Source organism: Triturus cristatus, chromosome 6 (assembly GCF_964204655.1).
Source record: "Triturus cristatus chromosome 6, aTriCri1.1, whole genome shotgun sequence".
Taxonomy (NCBI): domain Eukaryota; kingdom Metazoa; phylum Chordata; class Amphibia; order Caudata; family Salamandridae; genus Triturus; species Triturus cristatus.
In genome coordinates this window covers 947,218,356-947,236,055 of record NC_140589.1, presented here as the reverse complement: position 1 = coordinate 947,236,055, position 17,700 = coordinate 947,218,356, and positions in this window count along the sequence as shown.

The following is a 17,700-nucleotide window of genomic DNA, read 5'->3' as shown; positions in this document are numbered from 1 at the left end:
ACATCATTGCTTTCTGTTTTGGTTTATCAGATGAATGGTCATACATAGGGCAATTTTTAACTTGAAAATATCAAATGGTTTGTTTTTATGTATCTGTATGTGTTAAATATGTTATATAATAAGTGATTGTGTTGTCCTTATGCATTTAACCATGTTGCATATGTTCGCTTAAATGTGGTATGTATGTATGTTTGTACTTATATATGTTTTTACATGTAGTTTTTTATATGTGTTTTAATTTTACAGCCCTGAAGAAGTTCTGTTTACAGAAAAAAACGCGTTGGCTGTGGTTCATTTAAAAAGAAGAATAAAAAAACAATAAAGAAGGAAATTTAATCATCAGATGCACTTTATATGGACTAATTGATTATATGCAATTGCAAAGTGGTGCAACTTTAATATAATTGATACATAACATTGCTCTAGTTCACAAAGGTTTTGCTGAAATACACTAACACATAAATATGCGACATTCCTCATACACAAGATGTGCATCATGCTTAAAGCCAGATATGTCAGATGTAATCAAACATACCTGATTACCACACTTGCATTTTGGTATTTAATGTTCTCCTAATATACACCACACCGTGGTGTACATCAGTATGCATGTATCACTGTGTAAGACACACTATTGTAGATTGTGCAAAAGTGGGTGCTGCCATTTGTGTAGCCCAGATGAAAAAGTGTTTGTTGAAGAAGGTTTACTAAAGACTATCAATGCCAATTAGTGTCAACCCCAGCAAAAACATTAATTTAAAGAGATTCACACATATTTATGAATTCCTGTGCTACACCTGGAGTCACTAAGGGGCATATTTACAAGACCCTATCGCCACAGGAATGTCACTTTTTCCAACATTCCTGTGGCGATACAGGCTTCGCTTATTTACGAAGCATTGTGTGGCTGAAGGCAGTCTTGTAAATAAGGCCCCCTTTCATGCTATACTTAGCGTGAAAGAAGTGGGCAATAGGTGTTGTGATGGTCGTTCTGCCACACACCTATTGGTTTTAACACTACCCCATATTTACAAGGGTGGCGTAAATATGGCAACGCCAAAATTAAGACCAAAAAAAACCTGATCTTAACATGGCGCAACAAGGAGAAATGCTTTATTTCTAGTCATCTTTGCTGTTTCTATGTGTGCTGCATTGTTTAGCACAAATAAAAATAGCAAAACGCCATGCATGATTGTTTCATTTTAAAAATTATGATTTGCAACTTCTATGTGTGCTGCATAAAGCAGCGAACAAAGAAGTTACAAATTGTCATTTAAGATTGTTTTTGTGCAGGAAGTGACACCTTTCTGCACATAAACAATCATTTCCACAATGCACGCAGTCTTGCACTATGGTGTAAGGGTGCCTGCATTGGCGCTAGGGGGAAACTCAAGGCTGCACCGTATTGTTGTAAATTTGGTGCAGCCCTTCGTTTCAAAAGTGGCAGAGCGCGGCTTTAAGCCAAGAAGGCTAACGCCGCGCTCCGTCACTTTTCTTGTAAATATGCCCATAAGAGCTCAATATCCCTGGATAAATAGTGCAAAAAGATGGTAAAATCATCAATATAGCTAGCAGTTTTTGTAATTTGTGTTGCATGGAAGGCCATGTATGGTGAAATATGGTTTCAGAGCAAAAAATATGAAACTGTATTCAATGTTGGTTTTTATAATGTTCTAATGCTTGGTAGACACATTATGTATGGCTAGGGTAGGGAAATAGGTATGTATGCATATTACCTATGAATGCAATGAATTTATGCATGTACATGTTTCATGATGTGGGTAGAAATGTATGTGAATGAGAAAAAAACTGAAATTACATATATGTGGAATTGAAATGTGCATTACCTAACTTACAACTTGTTTTTCCAAAATCTTTGTCACATGTCACCATTAATCTGTGGAATCAGGGAGTAGAAAACCCAAAAGAACAGAGAACTTCAGAGGACTTTCATTACATTCAGATTTGTACGTTCTTTATTATTCTTCACATGATTAAAACTACTAACAGTACTTCATTTGCCCAGCAGACATTGGCCAACATCATATACGTTTCTACACCTTGATGTCCAATTCCGCCATGTCATCAGGAGACATATTTACAAAGGGTTATTGCCACCAGAACATCACTTTGTTTGGCGTTCTGGTGGCTATAATCCCTTGGCCTTATTTACAAGGCGGCATACCGGCTTGTAAATACTGCCCCTATTCACGCAGCACTTAGCGTGAAAGGGGCGGGCAATGGGTGTTGCAGTGGGCGTTCCACCGCAACACCCATTGCTTTTTGATCCTGCCCCCTATTTACAACGATGGATTTAGGCCCAGATCTCTGTACTGTGGTGAATGTATGACATTGTTCTGCATTCTGTCCATCGACTGTTGTTTTTGCATTTGTCTCCCCTATTTACAAGGCTGGCGTAAATATGGGGCAGCACCAAAAATAAGGCCAGGGAAAACCTGGTCTTAAACTGGCACAACATGGATAAATTATTAATTTCTCCTTGTTTTTCCTGTTTCTATGTGTGCGGCATTCTGCAGCACACATAGGAAGAGCACATCGCCATTAGCGATTGTTTATGTGTAGGAAGGTGTCCCTTCCAGCACATACAATCATGAAATAAGCAGAAGTTGCATCTTCCATATGTGCTGCATTCTACAGCACACATAGAAGTTACAAATCGCCATTAGTGATTGTTCATGTGCAGGAAGGAACACCGTCCTGCACATCAGGGCTGTTTCTAGGTGTTTTGCCGCCCTAGGCGAGAATTGAAAAATGCCGCCCCCTCCCTATTACTACCATCACTTTCTCCCCCTGTCATCCAGGCTAGAAGAATTAATGCATTAGATATTCCCAAACTTATGTTTTATGCCGCCCTCCCCCTTTTGTCGCCCTAGGCGGCCGCCTAGTCTTGCCTAATGGTAGAAACGGCCCTGCTGCACATGAACAATCATTCCCTGCAACGCAGGCCCTCTTGCACTGTGGTGCAAGGGGGCCTGCGTTGCCGCTAGGCAGCGAAATTTAGCACCAGCTTTAGGGGAAACGCAGGGGTGTACTGTATCATTGTACATATGGAGCATCCCTGCGTTTGCAAAATGTCAGAGTGCAGCTTTACCAATTTCGGTGGAACACCGCACTCCCCTGTTCTGTTGTGAATATGACCCTGGGATTGTTGCATTTCTGAGCAACAAGAAAGCACAGTAAGAACCTTTTTGAGTATAACATAACACAAAACAATAATTCACAGAATTAAAGGAATTAAAATAGGAAGTCGATGTTCCTTTGTGCTTCAGCAGAAAATCACGTGCGACTAGGTTACTCTTTGTTTTGATCTGTAATATGTCAGGAAATATTGTCAGTGAGTTCATTTTCCAACTGAATCTATCCCCCATGTTTGGAATAAATATGAAATCTATCTTTGTCAAATTAGGACATTGGCATTTTCCTATGCAAGTGCCTAGATCTGTACTGAAATTGTAATTACTCTATTTGTATTCTATTCCTGCTTTTAGTTCTCTGTACGACCACTAGGGGGCTGGAATTGACTGCTTGAGTGAGTATGGCTATCTAGAAGTGAAATACATCTTTGAATTAAAAAGCTCCACAGGGTAAAAACGCAGAAATGAGGTTGATGGGCCTGTTGCTGATCTATTTTCATATTCTTTCCATTTTCAGCTTGGCTGCCTCAGTGGGAACAAATGCATCTCACTGCAGATGGAAGCAATATCTGTATCAATTGAGCTTTCAGCCAGGAAGCATAACACTGTCTGGTTCTGACCTCTTCCAAGTAGCGCTCGTTTGTTTTTTCTCATTTCTGAGAGTCACGCAGGCAGAACCGCTCTTTTACTCTTGCATTCAGGGAGAAGCGCAGTTAACAGTTTTATGTCTTAACACTTAGCTTGTTGTACCAGCACAGAAAAGAACAGGGCCCTATATTTCCAGACATTCATTTCAAAGCAAATACTTTCAGTGCATTTTAATGTGAGGCTGGAGGCATTACTGCTTGTCAGACTTTAGCTCTCAGTCCAAGCGTTTGAAGTCTCTGGGGCCAATCTTGATATAATGCAGACTATTATGCATATTTATTACTAATTCAGAGCAGAGTTAAACTGTGTTTCATTAGCAGCTATTTTGTGCAACAAAAAAACACTCATTACCAGTGATTAGCGTAAAAGACCATTTATTAGGACATGGTTGCACATATTAACTTTATTAAACAATCAAATTTGTAACTATCCCCCATACATCACACAGCCACTCACATCTCACACCAGCTTCCATTCCCCCAAACGTCATACCTCATTCCATCCTTCCCCGATCCAATCCTTATGTTCTTGCCATCGCCCCAGGCTCTCTTTCTTTTACCTCCCAAACACTCTCTCCTCACTCGACAAGGTACCGCACAGTGAATTTTCACCTGTGCTCCATTCTTCCTCCCCCAAGGTTGTGGAAGAGCCCGCATGTGACTCTCCACTGCCCAAGACTCCCTCCTACGACCCCTGCAACCTGTCTTAAATTTGGCAAACAACGCTGTTACACCAGAACAAGCCCTTTGGTCCCGGAACCCACCTCAGATTGTAGGGTGGGTGGGTGAACAACATTTTATTAAGCTCTACCACTGCCGCCGGTGATGCGTAGAGTTCAGAAGAGGCAGATCACGCCTCTTCGGACCCTTATATGCTCCCCTTGAACCCGCCCTTTACCCCCCCAACTACCTATCCCCACCCATGTCCTTTTTTGTGCACAAACTCCACCGGGGAAAGACCAGTCTGCGGCGTGTTTTTCCCTGGGGCCATCATCGTGCAACAACAAAACACTCATGAGCCGTGATTAGCGCAAAAGGCAATTTATTAGGACATGGTTGCACATATTAGCTTTATTAAACAATACCATCACATTTGTAACTAAGGCATGATCCCCATTCTTCAGGCAGCCACTCACATCTCACACCAACTTCCATTCCTCCATACATGAAACCTTGTTTCATCCCTCCCTGATCCAATCCTTACGTTCTTGCCGTCTCCCCAGCCTCTCTTTTTTTATCTTCCAAACACTCTCCCCTGAACTCTCTCCTCACTCGACAAAGTACCTCACAGTGAGTTTTCACCTGTGCTCTGTTCTCCTTCCCCCAAGACTCCCACCACTCAGAATAAACCCCTACGCGCAACCAGCGCACCACTCAAAGGTGATCTCTACTGCACCATATGTTCCCAAGCCACAAGCGACTCACTGTTTCAAGCAGCTCCATCATGTAGTAAGCATTCCCCATGCATGACAAGTGCACACCATCGTCCCGAAACAGACATGCTTCCTTCTCCCGAATGCCCCCATGAGTGTTCACCGTAATTCCCCTCCCCATGCAGAAAACTCTCATCGCTCTGTTAAGCTTATGATGAGCTTTGTCGATCCTGCATGCCATACCACCCCCGCCAGCTACATTGCTGTACAAATTCAGTCCACACAATGCAAGTCCTAGCGAAATTCAAGATTGCTTCAAGATCCTGTTGCACATGTTATAAGAGTGCCAAACCAGATAACTGTACCAGATAATTTTCCACTAAATGAATCAAAAGGATGTCCGGACAACCCCTCTGCGGAGCCAGCTTTGTTAACCAGGGCATCAAATTTCCCCATCACATTACACTTTTTCCTCACCTTATCACTTCATTCCAGATGTTGTGTAAGACCAAGTTCCTGCCACATATTTGTTGGTCTGCATACTTGGCTGCCTAATGTGCAAAGGAATGTCCCATAATCCAGGTCATCATCTTGGACCCTGAACCATTCACACAGCCTGCATTGAAAGAGAAAAAACATTAGATCTGGCATCCGCACAGACCCCCTGCAATAACTCCCATTCCCCTCCTGACAGGTCGCTTCGCAAGCGCATTTATTTTCTGACATAGCACTCAAAACAACACGACCTCCACCTGCGGATCCTACATATACTATCCCAGTCCCACTCCAAATTTGCAGCTGCCCTCACTGCCCCTATCTGAAAAGAGTGCGACTCAACCCCATACACTGTGCCACCAAGAGTTGAGAAGCAGACATCGGTCTACCACCGTGATGACAGAAAACTGCCTCGTAACGCCACCCTGGCCAGGCCTGAAAACGCTGCCACTCTTGCTTTGGGCACACAACTTCACACTTCACTCCCCTTCACACAACTAAACCCATCTTTCCCTACCTTGCTGATCGTTTCTTGATCAGCGCAACCATATTCCCAGCGACCCTGGATCAGCGCGCACTTCCGCATGCAATAAACCCCCTAACCTAGTTGAGCCGAACAACTCTGAAAGGCCCCAAAAAACATCCACATCATACAAAGCCGAAAAAGTGCTTGGACTCATTGTAACAACAGGCAGGTAGAACCGCCAACAGTTCCTCCAACAATTCGAATGTGATGCCTTCCCTTGGTTCCACCCTCCCCCATCCCTTTGTCTGCCCCAACCTTTCAACATTCGGCCTAAAATCTCATCCCCGGCAGGATCAAAACCCCAATGCAGCTTGCCGTAGAATGAAACCCCAGCCAACTTGCCCCCAATGGAGGTAGGCGATAAATCCTTGACAATACAAAAAGGACAAAACGTAACACACTCCTTTTGACCTCATCCTGATCCTGGTCTCGGCCCTGAGGCACATTTCCTAAAAGTGCGGCGTGCGTGTGAGACTTGGGTCAGGTGTGGCACATCCGATCCCAGGACCCAGCCACGGACGCTACTATGCTGAGAAGGACCATCCTGTCCCGACCATAATAATAATTTTAAATTATTACTAGCCCCTGGCCTGCCTGGCTAGCCTTGCCCTCCTGCCAGTGCCTTCTCTGCTGCTGTGCCCGGCCCGCTCTGAAGAGTGAAGCTGCAGCCTGCAGGCCAGACCCGCCCAGCCCTCAGGTCAGGAGGCCTGCTGTCCTCAAAGATGCTGAAAAGTTTACTGTTCTGGTGAAAAATAACATCTGGTATCCCAAGTCTGATTTTACCAAGACACTCCACCATGTGTGTCCTTGATCAGCCGGCAACTGTTGAGACATAACCCTTTAATGACTAGATTGTCCTCTATACCGGTGGGTAAATGTTTTTTCCCGAGGTCTCTTCATGTGATAGGTAGGTGATGCCACCTGATCACAATGTGTAGATAGTATTCACTATGCTCCTGAAGAATTGCCACTGATCCCCCTGACAATTAGGCATGAAACATGTTGACCTTGATAGTAAGAGTAGGGCGCTAATATATTTTTTGATCCACTATGGTCACATAGCTGCCACACACTCTCTATTTTTAATCAGGCAGGGAGCCCAATACAAAAAACTGGTTCACACTGGACTTCCTGACCTGTTTTAAACTTTGCACTCACTAACACATCACATCTACACGTTATAGGTCCCTCACCCCCACGACACCATACGGCATGGAACAAAAGATCTCCGCCAAAGAGCCCCTCATTGGGTGCCCGTCGGGTATTGCAGCGCCGACCCGACGAGGAGCAGGCCCAATGATGAAGCATGACACCTGCCGGCTGGGTGTGTGAGGGCCTTAGTTCCAAAGGAAACAATTTTCCTGCATTATTAAATCAGCAGGATTACCTGTATTTATAGTGGGCCTTGTACATAGCACTCTGTTCCCCATCTGTTCTATGACCCTGTTTAGGAACAACGTACCTTCTTTTGTAACAGACCATTTGGGGCACGTACGTTGGACCTATCAAGCCCTGTGAACTCTCCCCCCCCCTTTTTTGATATAGCACATTTCCTTTGAACACCCAGAACTCACTCCATGTCAGCCTTTAGCTCTTCGTGATGGATGTGGCCAATGATCCCTCAACCAGACTGACGACCCTCATTCGCCCATCTCCCAAACATCTTTTGTTAGTGGTGTTGCGACAGCATCCACCCCAGGTGCCAGTGTTCAGAAGCGCTGCCACTGCAAACAAGATAAAGCCTCTGCAATGTCATTCTGCATTCCAGGTACATGGGAAGCTTTGAAAACAATGTTCAAACGCAGGCACATTAGCATAAAACGTCTCAACAACCGCAACACCCACAGGTCCCTGGCCATCTGTCTGCCAACTAACTCCACCACTGTCATGTTGTCAACATAGAAAAGCACTGTTGTGTTCGCCATCTCTCTGCCCCACACTTGCAGCGCAACCAGCAAAGGAAACAATTCTGAAAAGGCAACCCTTCGCCCCTGAGGCATCCAATGTTCTGACCAGCACTCAGAACACCAACAACCATCCAAAAAAAGCTCGAAACTGTGTGCCCCAGCGGCATCAGAAAATATCTGAATTCGCCAGACTTAGTTCTCATCCCAAAAATTCGGACCTCGTTGGCAAGGGACTACTGCAAGAAACAGGGGGACACTACACGACCAGGTGCTCGAGAAGGTCTGTAGATTAGTCGGTATTAACAGATGCCGGTCATGAACTGTTGCTTGTCCAGTTCTTTCCGGAATACGGAACAAAAGAAAAATAGGGGAGAGCAAACAAAAAAAGGGGGACCTGCTCTGTATTTATTGATATAGTAGAGGAATTCATCGACTGTTGAATTAACAGGAGAATCTCATGAGGTTGTAATTTAACATTAAAGGTCCATTCTTGGAATCACAAAAATTGATTGCACACAGGATTTCCCACAAGTTGGATTAGTGCCCTGAAGAAGTCCCATGAGAACAGGGACGAAACGTGTAGGCTGTTCCCAATGTGCAGTTGTCTTTTTGTATTATTATACATTTTGAGAAAATAAAGAAGATGAAATACAATCAGATTTTTGGAGTATTATGAAATTTGAACATATTTTCCTGCTGTCATTTAACTGAGTGAAAAGTAAGGCACTTGCTGTCATTGTGCTTGCATGCAAGCATCACACAATTTTGGATGTATCTTTGATTTACTCTGGACTCTTGGTGGAATGTAAAATTTGTATACAGTGCTCCTCTAAATTGTGGATTTACACCATTGAATTCCTCTGAAAATGTCAATCACACCCCCAAGTCAGCCCTGACTGTCATGGAGATCCTGTGGTGCAGCAAAGTCGCTCCGGACATGGCCATGCCCAGCCGCCTACAAAAGGATTGCATTGTTCGCACCAGGTGACATGCAAGGTTCAAAAACCCAAGCAGCTCCTGTACTTTCCGGAGCTTAAACCTGCGGTCACCCATCACTTCCATCAAGAGACCTGGATCCCCCTCACCTTGGCCTGTGGCAACATTGCCGCCATCAAAACAGTGTCCAACTCAATGAACAGGAATGTCAACACCACCAGTAGACCCTCCGTGTTCTCAGGTGCCAGAGGAACCCCAGAAGCCTTCAGGAATGTTGCAATGCCCTCTGGCACTTGCCCGAATCCTTTCGTCGCAGAAACAAAAAATCATCTAGGTAGTGAGACACCTCCCTAGGGTCACTATATTTTGTGAAAAGGTACTAAAGTCTTCAAACAGTGCACAAGAGATAGCACAACCCATTGTCAAAACCTTGTCCACATAGAGAAACCCTCTAAACTGCATGCCCAGCAATTGAAAATCCTCAGGGTGTATGAAGATTAAATGAAATGCCAACTTGATGTCACACGTCTCCAACTCAGCCCCATGACCACAGGTCCACTTTATCATCTACTGACGCGTACAGCACCCTGGAATCCTCCTCGGCGATGTAGTCATTCACTGATGCTCCTTCCGGCCATTACAAATGATGAATGAGTCGGAATTCCCCGTCCTCTTTCTTCGGCACCACCCCCAGGGGAGGCACAATCAAGTCCGCCATGTGCAGCTTAGTATAAGGTCCTGCTATTCTGCATTCTGCTACCTTCTTTGCCAGTTTAGTTGCCACAATCCATGGACAATCCTTGGCTAACCGCAAATTGTCAGCCCACCTGCGTCTCCTAGGACCTTGATACCCAATCTGAAAACCCTAAGTGAAATCCCATTCAAGCGGCAAAGCTTCCCCCCTCGCTCGGATAAATCACCAGCCAAGGCCGCATGGCTTCGACTTTAATGGGAGTAATTGCCTTTTGTTCCAGGGTGCCCCTGCTGGCCCCTCCTCTGGGACCCCTTCCATTGTTTGGCTTGCATGGCCAGGGTAAAACATTGGGTAATGGGGTGTCTGCCCCTACATTTGGAACTCTCATGTTTAAACTTGCATGGGAGATGCGAATAGGAACCCTTGTTATAATTCCATCACGCCCCAACATTGGTTCCTGTTGGTTTTCGGAATGTAACTCAAGGCGGGCTTGGGCTGAAAAGGCTGATATGTGATAGGCAATCTGCTAGCAGTGTGTGTGGAAGCGGCTGACTGAGTGAACGACATCCACTGCATCCAGAATTCAAATCAAACCCTCCCCAGGGCTTGTCCGGGTTCAGGCTCACCCTTGCCCAGAACTCTTCATCATAGATAAGCCATGCAAAACCCTCAAAATGCATTTGGGCCTTCCTTATTAAGTCCATATATTTGAACAATGCGATTGCTTTGTTCCCATGCTTCTCACAATAAATACTTTCCTAAATCAGAAAAGAAGATGTCCAATTTTCCATGTTAATCGGCACTCTGGGCCACCTCATGAGCTCCCATTACTCTTCTTTAGAACCCTCCTGTGCCTGGATATCCCTGTGCAGGAGTTTACAAACGTCTACATATGCGTGCTTCCATATTCTGTTCTTAGTCGTGTCAGACATGTGAGCCCAAAGCAGCCTTGCCAGCCCCACATAAGGGAGTTTCTTCTTATATTTCCCATCCTCCCTTCTGCGACTCCCCAGAGCACCACACGGACCACCAGTCCCTGTGCCTGAAGGCAATGGTTCCACTCTTCATCCTTCCTTCCATCGGTCACCCTTGCTGCTCTTCACCTTGTCCTTGATGGCTCTCTGGTCCGCACTTGACTGCTGTAAGACATAAATTGAGGTACAGGTAGCCCGCCCTTCACTGGCTCCGAAAGTCACCGGCAGGACCACATCCTTGTCCTCACGCAACTCCCTTCCTCCCACTCATCACTCTCATATTCCAAAACCAGAGTATCCTCACTTTCACTCACATCATGCATGCCTATCTTGATCTTTTTGCTCTGGCTTGCTCACATACATCCATCAATGAAAAACCCTTGGCCTGACTAAGTGGAGGTGTGCGATCCCTCGGAGTAGGGTTGGCCGCTGCAGACCCCCCACATCTTCTGGCCAATGTCTTGAGGCCCTTGTGTGCCCCCCTGGCATTGCACCCCTCTGTCAGCCTCAGTTGCTGACCTTGTTACTACCCCCCACCCAGCTGCAGCAACCAAGAGGGTCGTTTGAATCACCGGGCCCCAGAGCCATAAAAACTGGCTGCCCGTCCTCCCTCGGGCCCCTTCTGCCGGAACCCATATCCAGTGCCCGCCCCAACACCTCTGGCACCGGTCACATCAGCACCCCCCCTCACCAGGCTTGCCCACCTGTGCCCGCTCCATGGCCAAATCTTCATCTTTGTGCGCCCTACACATCTCTGCCCAGCTTGCCTCGGTCTCCTGGACCAAGTGGCGCTGTTCCCTAATCTGTGCCTCTATGTCTACTGATGCCCATCTGTTGTTCTGAGCCCTTGACCCCACAGGCACCTTGTCCCCTTGGGCTAATACATCCCAGGTGTTGGCTGCCTCTGCCTTGCTCCCTTCCCTTTCCTGTGTGGCACCCCCAGTGATCTTCAATTTCTTACGGGTGGGGCCCTTGGCCCTGTGTCACCCCCATTGTCTCAAAAGTGGTAGAGAGGCAGGGAGTGGCATCATACTCTGACCCCTCCCTTCTGTCACACCTTCATTGGAGGCCCGGCCGGCTCACAGCCTCGCTGTGCCAGGCCTCCGAGGCGTCCCTGAAGCCTTCCATGTACTGAGGCCCCACCCCGCTCGAGGCGTCCTCAGCAACCTCAGGGCCGGCTGTGCTGAATCCTGCAGCCCTGTGAGGCTACCGTGCCTCCCACCCATGCTCAGTTCTGTGCTCTTGCACCTCCCCCTCCTCCCCTGCCCCCGCTGGCTGGCTTTGCTTTTGCCTCACCCAGAATCTGGGAGGCATGCCGCCAGCCGCAGACCGTCTGGGACAGGCTAGGTCTACCCACACTTCCTCCAGGACAACCACCTGCAGCGCAGCCCCCAACTCTTGAGCGGAGGTTAACAAAATGTCCCCCACGCCTCAGATGCTGAATGGATTGGCCTGAACCACAGGCCCCTACCTGCTGCCCCTGCTCTGAATGGAGCCGAACGGATCGCCCCATGTCACAGTCAGGTAACGACAGGCACTAACAACATTTTATAATACTCTACCACTCCCCCCTAGTGATGCACAGAGTCCAGAAGAGGCAGATCATGCATCTCAGGACCCTTATATGCATTCCTTGAGCCCGCCCATTTCCCCCTAACTACCTATCCTCATCCATGTCCTGTCTTGTGCACAAACTCCCTCGGGGAGAGACTAGTCTGTGACATGCTTTTCCCCAGGGGGCATCATTTTCACCAAATGAATGATTTATACAGTGGGAACCCTGCTACAAACAGAGGAGCACTGTGGACCTCCATCCACATAGTATTGTATGTGGAGGTCCTCGTTGTCAATTTACTGTAACAAATTCTTTAACTGAAAAATGTGGAAATTGAAAACAATAAAGCTGTTCTCTTCTTCATTTGGAGTACTAGAGAAGCGTTGCAACACAATGGTGAGTTTGGATACGTCTTTGACATGCATGCTTTGTACGTGGTACGTCCATGTAACGATTAATGCTGGTGGCCATTTTGGGTGTGGATGCATATTGGAATGAAAATGCCATCATGCTTATGCACCTGGTGGGGAAAGCCCAGCACTGGAAAATCCCAGCCTGTCTTCTCTCGCTGGACGCGGAGAAGGCGTTCGATCAAGTGGACTGGGGCTTCATTCGAGCGGTACTCCAGAAGATCGGAATGGGTGGGAATATGATCTCTATGATCATGGCACCTTACCTTTCCACGCAAGCTCGAGTTCGAGTCAATGGGCAGCTTACAGATCCCTTCTCGATCTCTAGAGGTACACGACAGGGCTGTCCCTTGTCACCTCTGCTGTTTGCCCTGGTGGTAGAGCCCTTAGCGGAGATGATTCGACAGCACCCGGACATACATGGGATGTCCCTTGGGGGCCGGCAAAATAAGGTGGCACTCTTCGCAGATGATCTTATCCTTACTTTGCCGCGCCCGCACACGTCTCTCCAGACGCTCCATACCCTGCTGCAGTCCTTTGAGCGCGTCTAGGGCCTCAAAATAAACCATGGCAAGTCCTGGGCTCTGAATCTCACGATTCCGCCAGAAGAAGTGCCGGTCCTGAAAACGCTTGCTCCCTAGCAATGGGCCACGGAGCATATTCGATATCTTGGCCTCCAACTGACCCCCACCCTAGACACGTGGACCCAGGTAAACTGGCGGGAGTGCAGGAGGACTGTTCTGGAAGATATGCAGGGGTGGAAAAACCTCACGATCTCTTGGTTGGGTAGGCTTAATGCCGTAAAAATGTCAATACTCCCTAAAATCTTATACTTATTTCAATGCCTCCCCACCCCCATACCGCAGCGTCAAATCCAGGGCCTCCAACGTGATATCACTTGCCTTATCTGGGGTGGCCGCAGGCCGCGATTCTCCCACAGGACCCTCATGTCGCCGCGCGACAGAGAGGGTCTTGAGTGCCCTAACCTCTTGGACTATTATTGGGCCTCACACCTTCGCTTTGTGTCGGAATGGATAGCGGACGAGAGCGAGAAGGTGTGGTTTCATATGGATAGGACGGTAACCGGGCGTTCCATTTGGGACCTCACCTGGCATTCTCGCACGGCGCGCTCGCGGAGCGCCTATATGGCAGTCCCTACCAAAACGGTATTGGATATATGGGACGTGGTTGCAGTACGTAAGGGTTTAACGACATTTCCCTCCCCTCATACACCTATCTCGGGCAACCCAGCCTTCCCACCGGCCCTTCATTCGCCAGCCTTTGTGGATTGGTTGCAGGGGGGATGTAGGGTGATTGGTGATCTGTACGAGGGGGGAATACTTAAGACGTTTGCCAGGTGTCGGGAGGACTTTGATCTCCTGGTGACTGCGGGTTTACAGTATGCGCAGCTGCAGCACTGGGTGTCCTCCCCAGAAATGCATAGGGCCGCTACCCGTCCATTCACCCCGTTTGAATGGCTGGTCCTTTCCTTTGATGAGTCAAAGGGCCTGATCTCTCGCACATATCAGATTTTACAACATCCCCCGGTCCTATCTCTGCATCTCAACCAGCGCCAGTGGCAGGCGCTTTCTCCCACGGAAATCACCTCAGCGCAGTGGCATCGTGCCTGGCGGGATATCTCTGGGGTTTATCGCAGTGTTCCGCAGAAGGAAAACGCGTATAAAATCATGACGCAGGTATTATACGCCTACTCGCCTGCACAAATTGTTCCCCAACGCGTCTTCATTGTGTTGGAAATGCCTGAAGACTCCTGGAGATTTCATGCACATCTGGTGGGCGTGCCCACTCCTGACCCTATTCTGGAAAGAAGTACTTAGCCAGATCAAGGGGGTGTTGGGGTTTCCACTGCCTGACTCCGTCACAGTAGTTCTCTTGGGCCTTAAGCCTGTCAGTCTGAAAGCCCTTACCCGCAGCGATTGGACAATAGCACTCCATATGCTAGGGGCAGCCAGACAGGCTATAGCATTGTACTGGAAAAAATGGACACTCTCCCAATAGCGGCTTGGTATATGCGTTTATAGCATGTGCTAACTATGGAATTGCTTACAGCGAGATTACCATCGCGTGACACACGCTTCACTGCTGTCTGGCGGCCCCTAGTCCAGTACCTTTGTAAAACAGAACATGCACATGACATTACCTACCCTCCAAGCTCAGAGCGCTGCACCTTTTTGACGATGCCCTTCTACCGTCAGATCCCAGTAGACTCCTCGTATGAACAGGTCGGTCATCAGGGACACCCCCTATGATTCGCCTCAAAGCAAACACGTCTAATGCTATGCGCTGTTGCGTACACATTCCCGTCCGTCTGCCTGGCCACTATGGCTGCTGTCCTGCTCTTCTCTTCTTTCTCTTCTTTCCGTCTGGCTTTCCTCTACCTAGTTTCCTCTATCAGCTTTTGATGGGCCCCTTGCCCGTGTTTTTGTTGTTTTTGCACTGCAAAGGTCCCCGACGCTACATATAACGCCCCTACCTCGCCATGTGTTTTGATACGCGGCCGGCCCCACAGCGGTTGTAGGCGACATGCTGTGTTTAAATTGTTTTATACTGCCTCCATAGAATCCTTCTGAGGAGCTTTGACTGAAACGCGGCCGGCCCGAACTGGGTTGTAGGCTTAACGCAGTGTCATTGGGGACCTTAGTTAAGTAAAAGGAAAATAAAAACACAAGTTTAAAATACAAACTACTGAAATTCACTGAAAACAAACATATGTAACGTGAAGTCATGGTTACTAAACAAAACCACTGAAAATAATTAGTTATAATTAGCCAGTGTGAAAATAACTTCCCTCTGTCACCTGCTGCTCATGACATCAATGATTACTTCTCAAATTACATCACTGATTATATCACCCAAGGGTATTACTTTGTTCACTTTGCATTAGGAAATATGTTAAGTAAATATTTGACATGTATGTTACCTTTGTGTAACCACTACTGCGGAAATGCATCTCTGCTTCATACATTAATGCACCTACAATCATACCAAAAACAAACTTCATACTAAAAGACCTGCTGCTTTATTCAATCACACAACGGTTATAAAAGACTAATCAATGCAGTTAAATGCAGGAAATTTAAAATTAAACTTCCATAGCATATTCCTAAAGGAAGTTCAAAATTCACTGAAGCACAGTAGCGTCCCGTGGAGGGAGTGCCGCGGGGCGGTGGGGCGGGCGGGGGAGGGTTTGGGTGTGAGGTAGTAAACTCCGGCTCACAGGAGACCGGAGTAAATAATAAAACGAATATCATTGCGCGCGCTTAAACGCATTTGGCATTTCAGCACGCGCAATTAAATTCGTTTTATTTATTTATTTACTTACATTACTTCAGTCGGCAGTGAGACGGAGTTTACTACGCCCACCCCACACCGCGGCACTCTCTCCACGGGCCGCTACTGCTAAAGCAGGAAAGGTTATGAAAGTTGAAAAGACTTCAGTGTTACCAATAATGGTTGAGGTGGAGTTGTTCCAAATTGGCAAGAGACAATATTGATTTGTTTTCCAGTATGGATGATTTAAGAAGTCATTTGAGTAGAATGTTGTTCCTTCTGGTTCTAGCACAGTAATTCATCTTAACATTTCAAATGGCAATTTGACAGTTTTGTCTGGTTTAAGTTTTTGATTGACACCCTCATTGAACTCTTCCCAAATGAAGCAAGAACAAAAACAAAAAGTTCAAGGAGTGTTAAAATGCCAAAAAATTATGATTTCATAATGTACTATTATTGTTTTTGTATTGATGGTACCAATTGTGTTTTTTGTTTCTGACATGTTGTTTTGTTATGTATAAGGAAGAAAGTGTGTACAAATGTACAAGTAAGCCTTTTCTTAGTTAAAGTACCTGTATAGCATAGTTGTATCCTGTCAGGATTTGTTTTTTATGCATTTGTTATTTAAACAGCATCCTATGTTTTAACTATGTGAGGAGCAGTTGCCAGCTTTGCTCGGTAGTGTGTGGGTGCTTTTAATTATAGCCCTTCTAATTACTTACAACATGATTTTTTTTTACCAAACACAGATGCTGAGTGTATGTTTTTTCTGTGCACTGCATTCCTTTCCCTTGCCACCAGGCCCACTGTGTAACACTCATTATTACATGGTCTGTAAATGGTTTGCAAACTCCATTGATCAAGAACATTATTTGTGGCACTGTGGTGCAATCAAGCTAGTATGTTAGTCCTAGGAGGGATGAAGCTACACTCAAAGATAGAAAATGTTAACATTCCCCTTATAAACTGCACTAGAAATCACTACTGTTGTGTAGTTCCTATAAATCTATAAATCTATACAGGATCTGCATGTTTTAGTCAACATAAAATGTGGGATTAGTGTCCAGACTGATTCCAGACACCCCCACTGGATATGTTCGCCAGTATACCAGCTAGCTCACAGTGCCACTATAAACTTATCTTACTAAGGAGAGAAGAGTTCTTGGCAACTATCGAACATGACAACTCTGTCCCATCAGGGATCATGGAAACAGTACAGTACTTTGTACTTAGTTTGTCTCATAGAGATACACATAATAAACAGTGGGGATGTTTTCAATAAGCCTTTATTGAACCAGCGTCATTCTAGTGAAAAATAGGTCTGCTGAAACAACCATAAGACAGAAACAGCTATAAAGGATATTAAGCACTAACAGAGTAAATGGATGGTAGATTTCTAACATAGTGCTAAAACAATGAAATATATGCAAGCATATAAGTACATGACAGTAATAATGCGTACTCCTACGATGCAACCCAATCTAGATGTACCTAAGTGTACCTAGCATGTATGTAGCTGTATAGCCAAGAATCCGCCTTGGATGAGGCCAGCCCCATTACCTGGTGCATCAGAACACTGCGTGATGGAGTGTCTGCGTACAGGAACCTCAGTGTCTCAAGTCAGTGTGTCAGCATGGAAGTCTTTCTCCTCTGCCTGCCCCTGCCAAGATGTGGTGTATATATACCCAAAAAGTACCTTCAGGGGATTCAACCTTGCTGTGTCATGTCAGCCGAGGA